This window comes from Schistocerca americana, chromosome 5 (genome assembly GCF_021461395.2).
Source record: "Schistocerca americana isolate TAMUIC-IGC-003095 chromosome 5, iqSchAmer2.1, whole genome shotgun sequence".
Taxonomy (NCBI): Eukaryota; Metazoa; Arthropoda; class Insecta; order Orthoptera; family Acrididae; genus Schistocerca; species Schistocerca americana.
Window position 1 is genome coordinate 334802260 of NC_060123.1, and position 14742 is coordinate 334817001.

Genomic DNA, 14742 nt, shown 5'->3' on the forward strand with positions numbered 1-14742 from the left:
TTTTACTAACAGAATGCCCAACTAGTAATGAAGAATGAATAAAAATATTATCTACCGCTGTGCTAAAGTTCCCCTGCACCCTAGTTGGAAAAAACACAGTCTACATCAGGTCATATGAATTTAAGAGATCTACCAACATCCTTTTTCTTGCACCATCATATACAAAATTTATATTGAAGTCACCACATATAACTAATTTCTGGTACTTCTCTAGTTTGAGCAGAAATGCTCCAAAGTCAGAGTTAGGGGACCTATAAACAATAACAATTAGAAGTTTTGTTTCACTAAATTGAAATGTCCCTGCACAACATTCAAATATCTGTTCAGTGCAGAACCGTCATACGTCTATGGACTCAAACACAATATTGTTTTTACGTACATAGCCACTCCCCCACTGCACAAGGAACTCCTTGAAAAACAGCCAGCTAATCCGTATCGTTGTAAAGGAAGCTTCTGAATTGTCTAATTATTTAAGTGGTGCTCTGATATACCAATAACTTCAGAGTCAACATCTATAAGCAGTTCACTAACTTTATCTCTAATACCTCCTATATTTTGATGAAATATGCTAATTCCTTCTATACTGATGAGCCCTTAGTTAGAGGGACTTACTTTAAGCAGGTATACCTATCAGCTAACATCAGCCTAAAAAAGTTGCAGCTCTAGCACCAACTACTACAGGAATTTTTCCATGAGTGATTCCACCACCACCCACTACACTGTCACCTATAAGCTTTGCCAACCTCCCCTTAACATACCTATTGAGGTGCAGAGGTCATGCCTAGTGAAAACCCGATCTACTGATAGACTCAACTGGCACTGCTGAATGGTGACCCATGCCCTCTGCCATCAGCGCCCTCTCCAGCCCCATTTTAATGCGCCCAGCCACATTAAGATGAGGCTGATCATGACGCTGAAACAGTTGCACGTAATGCACATTAGTGCCACCACTTTGAGTAACTATCTTTACCTGGTCACCACCTACATCTTATTCCCCATCCCTATCAACACTGCTCCCTGCTCTACACACTATCAATACCTGAACCTCCTTTGTAAAGTTCCTAGATAACTCCCTTGTGCTGTCAGTCACCTGAGCCAACCCTGCACTAGGCTTCACAATGCTGGTGACCTGGTACTCACTCCCCAACATTTCCTGCAACTGCTGGCCCACACCTGTACTGTGCAAACTACCCAACAGCAGAACCTTCTTCTTTGTGTTAGACTTTGGAACTGGCCTAGGCCTCCAAACTGCTGAGGACTGCTGCATGTTCCTTGCATCTACAGCTACAAGAAGCTACTGACAGTTGGTCAAATCTATCGCATATGCGCAAAGTATAACTATCTGAATATCTCCTCCTCCTAGCTGCCTTCTTGCCAACTTCCAGTTCCCATTCCCTGCCACCCTTCATCCTCCTCAACCTATCTAGTTCCTCCTTTGCGCGTTGCAGCTGCACCTGAAGGGCACAGATCTTACACTCCTGCTCCTCTAGCAACTTATTTCTAATACAGATTCTGCATTCCCAGGAAAGGATCTCGCTAAACTGCTCACTGGCTCCCCACGGCATTCGCCTCTATGAAAATACTTTGAACAAATGCCACACAGTAACCCACTACACACAAACCTACGACAGAGCACACACTTCTTACTCACGGTACAATTTTGCAGTTACTGGAAAAAGCCATACACTTTATCTAAATTCACCTACACCAGCAGAACTATTTATAGAACTACCAATATTCGAAATTCTCTGTCTACTAAGAAAGCAACTACTTGTATTAATACTGTCATGTAGAAGAAGGTGTAATTAGATGAATGACGAACACCAACTTCACTTAACGAAGGTTTATTCAGCACTTGCCCGTACAAGAGTGCAGAGACAACTGCCTCCGACCAGAACACATTCAGTATATATACGGCTACAGAACATGCCAGTACAATCATTTTTGACAGTTGTGGATACTTCTAGAATGTACTCGAGCCGATTATAAAAATTAAAACTGTGCAGTCCCTGTGAGTTTTGCACGAAATGCACATTAGTGCCACCACTTTGAGTAGCTATCTTTACCTGGTCACCACCTACATCCTATTCCCCATCCCTCCATGCAACCGTTTAGTATCATAACCACTACACCACGGAGCCCCTCAGCCTCTTCTGCGATATTGCTCCCTCTTTAAGAAAACAGCGTCTCGGTGATACGTCGTCCTAGTCCGAGAACGAGTCATCGGTCCTGCATACTCCCAATGACTGATTCTCGCCCTGCCGGTGATCTTCTTAGAACTTCTTTTGCCGCTACGCTCTTCGTCACCTTTCCGCTTGTTGAGTGTCGCTGGAGCTTCGAATTTACCCTGGGTTGCAGGATCCTTATAGGGCTTAATTCGTAGGATATGGACCTTATCTCTGATCTTTCGTTGTCTTGTGTCGGGGTCAAAATCTTCAACTTCATAACAGCGGACAATTGTCTTACAACCTTATAAGGTCCAAAGTAGCGCCTGAGGAACTCTCAGAGAGACCAGCCTTCCGAACAGGAGTGAAGATCCAGACCAGGTCACCGGGCTGGTAGACAACAGGGCGGTGGCTCGCGTCATACCTTTGGGGATCGTTTTCTTGAGCCTGCAGCGTGCGGAGTCGAGCTAACTGCCGAGCTTCCTCAGCTCTGGTTAACACGTGGCCGATGTAGTCGTCGTCCACGTCTTCAGGATGTAACGAAAACACAGTGTCCATCGTCGTAGTCGCCTCACGCACATGCACCAGGAAAAATGGCGTAAATCCTGTGGTGTCATGTTTGGCGGTGTTGTAGGCGAACATCACGAAATGTAGCACTTCGTCCCAGTTGCTCCGCTCAACATTGACGAACATTGATAGCATGTCGGCCAAGGTCTTATTAAGGCGTTCAGTCAGCTCGTTAGTTTGCGGGTGGTAAGCAGTTGTCATGTGATGAGTAATGTTGCGCCAACAGTTTATCTCTGTCACAGGTTTTTTTCACCTATTGCCGTTCGCCCATTTCTTAGCAACTATTTGCGATTCTTAATCTTGTTTTACATTTTAAATTAACGTTTCAATAGGGAATGAAATACAGATATCACAGGACCGTAACAAACGGTGCACGTACAAGGTTAAATCTGTACAAAAATGGTTCAAATGGCTCTGAGCACTATGGGACTTAATTTCTGAGGTCATTAGTCCCCTAGAACTTAGAACTACTTAAACCTAACTAACCTAAGGACATCACACACATCCATGCCCGAACCAGGATTCGAAGCTCCGACCGTAGCAGTTGCGCGGTTCCGGACTGAAGCGCCTAGAACCGCTCGTCCACCGCGGCCGGCAAATTCTGTACATTAAACATTCATCCTCCTTTTATCGTGTTATGGATTCGCTTGTGGATTCTGGCTGAAGAAGACTGAATATCCCCATAATAACATGAGAAGATCAGACTTGTAGACAGGTCACTTAAATCAAGTGGTGGAGAAAACACACACGGGGCTATAATTCATCGGAAGAGTCCTATGGATGTAAATTTATCCACGAAGAGGGTCGCTTAAAGATCCTTCGTTCTTCTGATTTGCGAATGCTATTCAGTGGGCTCATACCAGGTAGGATTATCGGAAGACGTAATTCAAAGGCCTGCTGCGAGCTATGTTATGAAGAGAATGAGATGTTTCACGCTGCAGCGGAGTGCACACTGATATGAAACTTCCTGGCAGATTAAAACTGTTTGCCGGACCGAGACTTGAACTCGGGACCTTTGCCTTTCGTGGGCAAGTTCTCTACCATCTGAGCTACCCAATCACGACTCACAATCCATGCCTACAGCTTCAATTCTGCCATTACCTCGTCACCTACCTTCCAAACTTCACAGGAGCTCTTCTGCGAACCTTGAACTTGCACTCCTGAAAGGAAGGATATTGTGGAGACAGGGCTTAGCCACAGCCTGGGGGATGCTTCCAGAATGAGATTTTCACTCTGCAGCGGAGTGTGCGCTGATATGAAACTTCCTGGCAGATTAAAACTGTGTGCAGGACCGAGTCTCGAACTCGGGACCTTTGCCTTTCGCGGGCAAGTTCTCTACCTTCCGAGCTACCGAAGCACGACCCACGACCCGTCCCCACAGCTTCAATTCTGCCAGTAGCTCGTCTTCCACCTTTCAAACTTATGTTATGACGAGTTTGTTTAGTCGCAGAGGCCGACACATAATTGTCCAACGTACTCCACTGGGAGATGCTACTTAAAAAAAAATGGAAAATCATAGATTAACATCCCGTCGACAGTGCTGTCATTAGAGACGGAGCACAAGTTAGGATTATGGAAGGATGGGGAAGAAAATCAGCCGTGCCCTTTTCAACGGAGCCATCTCGGCATTTGACTGGTGCGATTTCGGGACATCACGCAAAAATTTAATCGGGGTGACTTGAGGCGGATTTGAAGCGGCGTCGCACAGAATGCGAGTCGAGTGTGCTAATCACTGCGCCATTTTACGTGTTAGAAGACGATGTTCGAATGGCTCTGTTTCCAGCGTAAAACCTTATACTTAAAATTCCTCAAGATCATGTTCCAATATAAATCAAGAAACAGTTAACTTCTTCTTCTATCTACGAGCATGCTGCATGTGTTTTGCTCAGTGGTTACTGTTATTGTTCGCAGTTGAATTAATATGCAAAAATGCTACTTATTGACTACAGTATGAATTGAAATTTCGTCGACAACACTGCACTCTTTCAATAAAACACACACACTCACACAAGATATATGCACACTGGGACAACGACGTCAACGAAAGACGATTATGCCCCATTGGAGTTGCCACCCGTCCCGATAAATTGGAACCGTCAGCGTTATGGACCTTCTTGTTCCAACATTCCGACAAGACTCAGTTTTGTCCCGATTTTGCAAAATACTGTTAAGAGATTGGCTCAAGTACCGAAGCAATGCCTTATGTTAGTGAAACATGTAAATGCGCTGAAATGGCTCTGAGCACTACAGAACTTAACAGCTGAGGTCATCAGTCCCCTAGAACTTAGAACTACTTAAACCTAACTAACCTAAGGACATCACACACATCCATGCCCGAGCCAGGATTCAAACCTGTGACCGTAGCAGTCGCGCGGTTCCGGACTGAAGCGCCTAGAACCGCTCGGCCACCGCGGCCGGCTGTAACTGCTGCCTCAGCTAGTTTTATTTGTCAATAAGTTTACGCTGACATGGTCGTCTCATAGATGGTCTTGGTTGTTGCGTACCCTGTGTCGACGATGCAAGCACCCTCTAGATTCGAGAAAATATCGGACTTCTCTAGTAGCAGCGCCGCGCGGAAAAGTCTGGCAGTTCCCATTTGAATAGCGATTTGATAAGTCGGTTTTTTTTAAAATGTAATACGATCAACGTCTGCAAGTTGGTAAGTAATGTCTGAAGTGTTTGCTGCGGGTATATTGGACGTGAATTGTATAGCGATGTGTACTTCGATTACTAAAGTGTTACTATCGACTGTTCACCGACCAATAAACTTATCATACCTTACGGAAACCTCTGAGAATGGAAAGAGAAAATGTCACTTCTCGGATGATTCACAAAAATGACCTTTCGTCAAGAAAGGACTTACGGAAACGGGGAATGTTGTGTGAGATTTGTAGCAGTTTCATCTCAGAAACTCGCTGCGGTACGCCAAATGTGGGGCATCGCATTTCTATTAAGAATCATACCAATATACGGGCGATAGCGTCGACATCAAAGCCTATTTCTACATTCATGATACCCACGAAGAATTGTTCATTGCTGTTGCAGAACTAACAACAGCTTATAACGTTGTCAAGCATCATCAGTCCTTCCCCCGCCGAAGTGGCCGTGCGGTTCTAGGCGCTGCTGTCTGGAACCGCGAGACCGCTACGGTCGCAGGTTCGAATCCTGCCTCGGGCATGGATGTGTGTGATGTCCTTAGGTTAGTTAGGTTTAAGTAGTTCTAAGTTATAGGGGACTAATGACCTCAGAAGTTGAGTGCCATAGTGCTCAGAGCCATTTGAACCATCAGTACTTCATTTCTCTTGACTGTACCGTGAAAATGAATTATGCAATGTATCCTGACTCCAAAGTCACCACAAACCAGTCTGCAGCCAGGACCAATGCTACAGGGATCGTTAAAAATATTCTCGCGCCACACTCCATGTCGGAATGCATAAAGCAATTGAAAGAAGTTTCGTTTAACAACGTAGGCACTGACGCATCGAAACACAAGGCTGAAAAGATGTCTCCTTTACTTGCTCAATACTTTACTGAAATTGACAGAATGCAGCAGAAGGTTTTGAATTTGATTTGCTGAAAATAAAGCACCTTCCGCTACACACCAGACAAGAAATCGAATTAATATAGCTTTGCATCCGCTTCCAAGCCATGTTGAAAGTTTTAAGTCTGTAGCTAAACCGATAGTTAGTTTAAAATTGATGTGTACTGAACATTAGACCGGACAGGAGAACAAAGCGCCCTCCGCCCTACACCAGACAAAAAAAAGCGAATTTATCTTACACTGTCGCCCTCTTCTGATCTATGATGAAAGCTTCAGGTCTCTGCCTCATCGGGAAGTTCCGATCCCCCGGTTCCGACCAAGGTCTTCGTGAGGTTTCGCTTGGTTGTAAGGCGCGTGCCGGAACTGGTAAGCGCACTCCCATTTATTCTCAATTGGGATTCCCTATTTGTCGCACTATCAGCTTATTTGATGATAATTGGCTGAATATAATGGCGATTCTTTAATATCGAACAGCCCACTCCACCTCTAGGACTGGAGAATGAGAAGAGTAAAAAAAAAAGAAAAAAAACTATTTTCAAAGGCCAGTCCGTGGTTCTGGCAAAGATTTTCGATTCGTTTCCTCTACTTACCTGGCGAATGTCTGAAACACCCCTTTCCAGCATTTAACTTTTCTAACGAAGTTCTACAAAAGCCCACCCAGGTCTTATACACTACTGGCCATTAAAATTTCTACACCAGGAAAATGACGTGCTACAGACGTGAAATTTAACGGACAGTGTAAGTAGGCTGTTTAGGTTTTTTTATTGGTAACGCCACCTCTGTATGAAAATCAAAATCACTGGCTGTGCTGTGGGCAGTCTGTGGCTGCTTTGCATTGTTGTAATACTCGCCATTGTAGTGTTAGGCAGCTGGCTGTGAACAGCGCGTAGCGTTGCGCAGTTGGAGGTGAGCCGCCAGCAGTGGTGGATGTGGAGAGAGAGATGGCGGAGTTTTGAAATTTGTCATGAACTGCTATATTTATATATGATGATATCAAGGTAAATACATTGTTTGTTCTCTATTAATATCTTTCATTTGCTAACTATCCCTATCAGTAGTTAGTGCCTTCCATAGTTTGAATCTTTTATTTAGCTGGCAGTAGTGGCGCTCGCTGTATTGCAGTAGCTTGAGCAGCGAAGATTTTTGTGAGGTAAGTGATTTGTGAAAGGTATAATTTAATGTTAGTCAGGGCCATTCTTTTGTAGGGAATTTTGAAAGTCAGATTGCGTTGCGCTAACAAAATATTGTGTGTCAGTTTAAGCACAGTCTTGTATAATTGTTCAAAGGGGACGTTTCATATGTCGACCCTTAGCCTAGGATACCTCACTGGAATCTTCTGATTTTTTCTTGTAGTTTGTGTATTTAGCGTAGCTTTTGTTTATTGCTAGTGCGTAATTGTAGAGAGAATCTTCTTTGTAGTTGTAGCCATTCATTGTTGTACAGTAAAACAGTTGTGGCATGCATGTAGATTTGCACCAAGTATTTCGCAGCTACTCTTGCAATTAACTAGATATTATTTTCAGTGCTATGTTAATGTGTTCTCCTATTTTTGCACTTCAAATTGTGCTTTTCTGTGTTATCGTGTGAAATATTGTGACAATAATGGCGTGTGAAAAACGTAATACTAGGTTCCAAAGTAAACTGAGAAATGACAGTGAAAATGAAAGCAGTGTGTTAGCGCTGCAGAGTAATGAATTAACTAATGTTCAGAGTAGTAATTTGGTAATTGCGCATAGGGAAATTGAGCGGGCGGCAAACAATGGCGTAGGCAGTGAAACAATTAGTGAAGAGGGAAGCATTATCGATCGATCGGTCGGCAACAGCTCGCCTCAGGAAGCCGAAATGACACGACACGATCTTGCAAATACTGTAGATTCAGGTTTTGGATCCTCACCGTTTTCCCAAATAAGTCAAGACACATTTTCTGCTTGTCAAAATGTGAATGTTTCCGGTGTAAATTCACTGCCGAAAAGCACTGAGGAACTTGTTTCAGACACCAATGCATTGTTATTACAATTAATACAGCAAATGGGACAAACACAGCAAAAGCTTCAAAAGTTAGACACAGTGGAACAAAATCTCAAAAAGTTAGACACAGTCTAACAAAATCTTAAAAAGTTAGACACACTGGAACAAAATCAGAGACAAACACAGCGACAGCTTCAAAAGTTAGACTCATTGGAACAAACTCTTGAACAAACGCGTGAAGATTTAACTACTGAGTTACATAACATTGAATCGAAATGTCAAAAAGTCTGTAATGACGTAAAAACTCAAATTTGTGAGCATTTTCAACTTATTTTTTCGCGGCATGAAAAGGCATTACAGAATCACGAAGCAGCCATAAAAGAACTGCAAATTATTGTTCATGAAAATCATGAGACCTTGCAAGCTAAATTTGACTCAGTTGCATCTACCGGTTCGGTTACGCAACTTGCAAAAACTCAGGAAAACTTAAAGAACACAGTAGATTCGATTTCAACACAAATGGACAATCTGAAACTTGGTTCAGAAAAACACATTGAGGAAATGTGTTCACTATCGGAGAAAGTAGCCGAACTTTCGGATCAGTTCACTAACTTATCTACGAAGGTAGATGATAATCTGAACGACACAAAACCGGTAGTCTTTAATGACACAGAAGAATGCGAACAAATTAGGAAATTCAAACAAAATCAGAATCAAATTAATACGCAACACCAAAGAGAAATCCGGGAAGTACAAGATCAGTTGACTCAGGTAATACAAGAATTACGTATTTCAGAGGCCACTCGCGCTCCAATACGGGAAGAGGGACTTAGAAATACGGAACAACCACAAAATAATAACACAGGACACTTCGGAAGTTATGAAAGAAATTGGCAAGGTGCACCGAATTTTGAAATGGAACCGCCGAAACGACGTAACAATGACCGATATGCGACTCGCCGACATGATGACTTTGACTATAAGCTGTTCATTACTACACGTAAATTCAAAACATTTAAGAATTCTGGGAACGACATTCATCCACAAGCATGGCTCCATCAATTCTCTCATTGTTTTCCTCCCAACTGGTCGTTGGAACACAGATTAGAATTTATGTGTGGCTACTTAGAGAATGAACCAGCTGTAAGAATGCGATCGGTAATTCACGATTGCCACAGTGAAGGAGAGTTTTACCATGCCTTCCTCTCAGCATATTGGTCTCAAGCTACACAAGACCGTGTAAAACATAGCATCATGATGTTGAAACACTTTGAACAATCTGAATTTTCCAGTCTTGTCAAATATTTTGAAGACATGTTGCATAAGAATCAATATCTTTCAAACCCATACAGCCCCTCAGAACTCATCCGCATTTGCTTACTCAAATTGCCTGAACATTTACGACATATTATTTTAGCAGGACGTTGCAAAGACGACATTGAAGCATTTCAGGGACTGTTACAAGAACTGGAAATTGACACATACCGTCGCGGGATGCGAAAACAGGAAAACAATCACTACAGGTCACATCCGTCACAATTCCTCGATAATAACTGGACGCGACAAGGTTATTCCCACAACACAAATCGTGACCAAAATAGACACCACCCGTACGACAACCGTTGGCAGAGTAATAATAGTTACAGAGAAAGATCGCATTTCCGTAGTAATGACTATCACAGAGACAATCAGAGAAACAGACAATATGGGAACCAAAACAAGTATTATCAAGGTAGGCAGAATAACTTCAGACGCAACAGTTCGGCGCAGAGTTACGATTCAGGGAGAAATTCTCCACCACGTGACCGACACGAAAGAAACTGTGTAAACTACCGACAAAACGACAGACCTGAATTCCATCAGAACTGGCGAGCTTTAAACAGAGCTGGGCCCTCTCGGCAAGGCGAATTTGTGGAAGTTAGGCCTCCTAATCCCAGTAACGACGCGCGGCAACAAAGAGACAGACAATGACTCGCGCCGCAGGCACCCACGTGCGCCAGGTGGCTCAGAGAAAAATAACATAGACGCTAACCTTGAGAAAAATTCCAGTATTCTTTGCCGACGTATACCGCATGACAATTGCATTGAAGTTGAAACTCTGCGTACTAGGAAGAGTAAAGGTTTACACCACATTTCACATGTAAAACCGTTTATTGAAAGATAATCTGCTTTTTAACTTTGTCTTTGCCATAAAACTTTTCACTTCACATTTCTAGTATGCTTTGTCAGATTTAGAATCTGTTAACATGTAACAATGTTTGAAGTGAAATATCCAGTCAAGAACCAAGAGAACTTATTTAAACAGAAATTACGAATGCATTGCTATAATGAACAGACGACACAGTGTTGTTAGTTGTACATTATTGCTTGTTAGTTGCACGATTACGTAACGACTATCAGGCTTACATACTTAGGACACATACTGGTACTGCTAATGAGATTTTAATGCAACATTTTGGTTTACTTGAAAATACATTCTGGGTTTAAAGTACTTTCTGTGAGATACCAGAGGACACAGTGGTTAGTTTATGTGACAGCTACACGATGTTATCACGACGCTACTAATGAGTGACAATTTACAATGTTGCTTTTGCAGTGTATCTGTTTTATATCTGCACAATTTTCTGAATTCTTCTAGGAAGAAAAACATGTTTTAGTAGTAACTTTTGTGGTATAGCAACAATGAGACAGCCTTTTTCATGGCATAACAATACGTTACTGTACAGTACTTTCTTCATCACGCCAATAAGCATAATAACTACGATATCTATACGCAAAGCATTTCACTTTTGTTTATCATGTGGTAAGTACATTGACTTCTGCAGAACTTAGCTTTCGGAGGACGATAACTACGACACTTCCACAGAGATTATGTTGCGACAAGATGCACACTTTAGCGCTACAGTACACGCATTTGAGTGATCAATCTTATACTTAAAACACTTATTTTTAAATATTTTTTTAATTACAAAGAAAGTTTTCCGTGATACATTTCATTCCATTGCTGTAATTTGTAACACCTGGGAGTATAATTACATTTATCCTCAGGGGGGTACACGCTTACTTTGTGTACCATGTGTGTGGCAACCACAAGGAACCCTAGCTAACATGGTATTTGCGTATACAACTTTACACATCGGTACCATATTTCTCTAACACACAAATTACACAGCTATCTGATCATGTAACTGAGAGATAAACTTTTTTTATTACATCAGTGACATATGTTTACGCAATTACAGAGTTGGATTACTTCACACTTACGAAATTGTATTTTGTCTGTACTGAGTGAACTGTTCATATTTTTTTTGGAACCATTGTGATACTATGAGAGCTTTGAATGATGTATTTGGTATGGATTCATGATTTTTAAAGTACGTTTGAGGCAGATGACACTTTTGACATGAGCAGAGAATTTTTTTAATTATTGGAGGAAGCTACGACGATTTTGAGATTTGACTGAGGTGTTATGATGTTATTTTTACGACGACGATGTGTATTATGCTGCTGAGGTATGTTTATGATTAATAGGCTGATGCTATATGAGTTATTTGATTATGATACTTATCTGTTATGATGCAATATTGAAGAACTGTCGACGAATAAGGTAAGGAGTAATGAATAGTGGTTAGGGACGCTGACTTGTGAAAAAGGATGTTGGAAACCGAGAATCGTACTTTAAGAGTTATGAAATGTGTGTGTAAATGCGTGACTGTATCACAATGCCGGCGAAAATTTTTTTGGACACTTATATTTATAGGATTTTCTTTCTACAGATTTGCAACGCTAATTCTTGACCTGTGAAATATTTTTATGTGAGACTGTCACTGTAGCGGAAACTGCTGTCGTAAATATTTCCGTAAGAAAGTTAAGTGACCACCTGCACGTAATGCGTCGCGGGCACCCACCTGGGCGACAGCTGCCCGAAAAAAAAAGCCATTAGCCTTTCAGCGGCACAGGTAGAAAAAAAAAGGGGACGCCATTAACCTCGCTTCTGACATTCCTTTGTAGAAAGCATCGCAAGAACGACACGGTCGAACTTGAAAACATATGATTACACTAGCTCTTAATTTACGATATTTACTGAAATGCCTAATGAAATGACGAGAAATATTTTTACATCTGCACACCTGATTATGACAAGCGTCTTTCTACGAGAGTTGAGAGAGTTTCTACTAACTTATGAAATGTCACATGACTATTGAATGATATTTTTATGCTTTGCTTTTCATAGTTGCTTATTTCATTTGATATCTGGTTTCCAGCTGTGTTGCAGCATTGCTTTTATAAAATGAAATGCATTTGCTAATGTGAACACTTTCTGTCAACAGATCTATTAAATAATTATGTTATGATCCACATTCTTTAAAAAAGGAGCACTTGGAAAGGAAAGAACAATAAGAAGGAACTAGTAACAGTAACACATGATTTTCTTTTCAAGTACATGGTAATATTTCTTTTTACAATCAGTTGTTGTGGTGCACCACTTTAATTACATAGATATCAAGATGTGAATATACATTTCCCTTATCTGCATTGTTGTTTTTACTGTAATATTTTTTCTGTTTGAGCTATGTCATGTTTAGGTATAAGTTACTGCTGTTTGCCAGGCGTAGTGTTACTGAATTTGACTTTGTGTTACTCTGCTAAGCCAATTTTACTACTCATTTATTTTTATTGTTGCTGCACATTGGCTCATATTAGTTGTAATGTTGCATTGCTTGGTAATTTAGATTTACTGTAGCTTGCTTTGCAATTTTCCATTTTTTTGGTCATTGTTGTTTGTGTTACTTATTTTGTGCTGCTGCACTGCCTCGTTCCTTAGTTTAGCATCTGAGCTCAGTAGATTTAAGTTAGCTTAAGAGGGGGTAGACTGGATAAGAAACTGACTATGGAGAATAGGTAAAGAATGCATTGCGAACTTATATGAAAACGATTTGGGCCCAAATGAGTATTGTACAATCAGAAATAATTATTTTGAAAGAAATATGAACAGAATACAGAAAGCAGGCTTAGATAGGACTTTTTGGGAATAATGATGAACAAAGGGAGATCTCCATGCAAATGCAAAGTACTGCAGTAAAACAAACCCTGTCCTTTCCCTTTTGTGTTATCCCACTATATGTTTGTGTACCCATGTGTATTTGTTTTCTTCCTGTCTCTGTGTACTGTTTCATAGAACATTTTTCTCTTCTAATACTAAGTTACATTCACTATGATGAGGAATACTGTTATCTTCAAATACAATTGGCATTAATAATGTGTTATTTACTTTGTAAAGATGTTTAAACATTATTTATTCTGTTTTGTGTTAATGCTCATGTGTGAAGTTGATGTTTCGAAAGTTATTCTGATCTTTTATGTATGTACTCATGTCATAATTCCTGTAACACTGATGTATATGTCTATTTCTATTCTTTTGTAACGCCTGTTTTACTACAAATGTTATCTACATTGTTATGTTTTTAATGATGTATTTTGTACCTTTATTGTATTCTTATGTTACAAAATTGTAATTGTCACCAGTTCATGATATTATTAACTTGTTAGTTACATTTCACTGCACACGTTTCTGTTGGTCATAGTATATGGACAATATGTGAGAAGTTGGGACTGTTAGTGTTTGCACGTGTGTTAATAATTCAGCAAGGGACTGGATAACAGCATTGCTAGTTCTAAAGACAATTCCAAAAACTTTGTGAGTGCACAAGTGGTGGTTATGGACTTGCTATATTATCCGCAAGACTCTTCAATGGTGATTGTGCACCTGCACAGTCACAACAGATGGCTGCTGGCTATCTCTACAAGGACTACAGTGGGTCTGCATCTTTGATGACCCACCAACGCCATTATTTCTACAAGGACTACAGTGGGTCTGCATCTTTGATGACCCACCAACGCCATTATTTCTACAAGGTCTGCAGTGGGTCTGCACCTCTGGTGGCCCACCAATACCATACTCTCTACCAGGACTACAGTGGGTCTGCTCTGTGATGACCTACCTACCAATATTCTTCCAAACTACGACTGACTCTGCTGTGGGTTTGCTCTGTTGTGGCCCATTATCTGTCAGCATGTCAAGAGTCAGCACTGTCTTTCCGTTGGAAGGACAACACTACTTCTTCAAGACTGCATGGAAATCCACTACTTCCGTGTGCATTTTCTTTTACTGCTCAGACTTTGAGAAAAACACTGCAATTTTACTGTGACGAATGATGAGGACTGTCTTTATGGACTGTGAGAAATTTTTAGCTTTTGACCAACATTGTATCAATAAGTGTGTGCATTTGATTTCTTTGTTATTGTAATAATGAAAAATTTTTTTCAAATCTGTATTGGCCACTGCCCAATCCAATTTGTAAAATTTTTTTTGTGGGGAGCATGGGGGCTATGTAAGTAGGCTGTTTAGGTTTTTTTATTGGTAACGCCACCTCTGTATGAAAATCAAAATCACTGGCTGTGCTGTGGGCAGTCTGTGGCTGCTTTGCATTGTTGTAATAC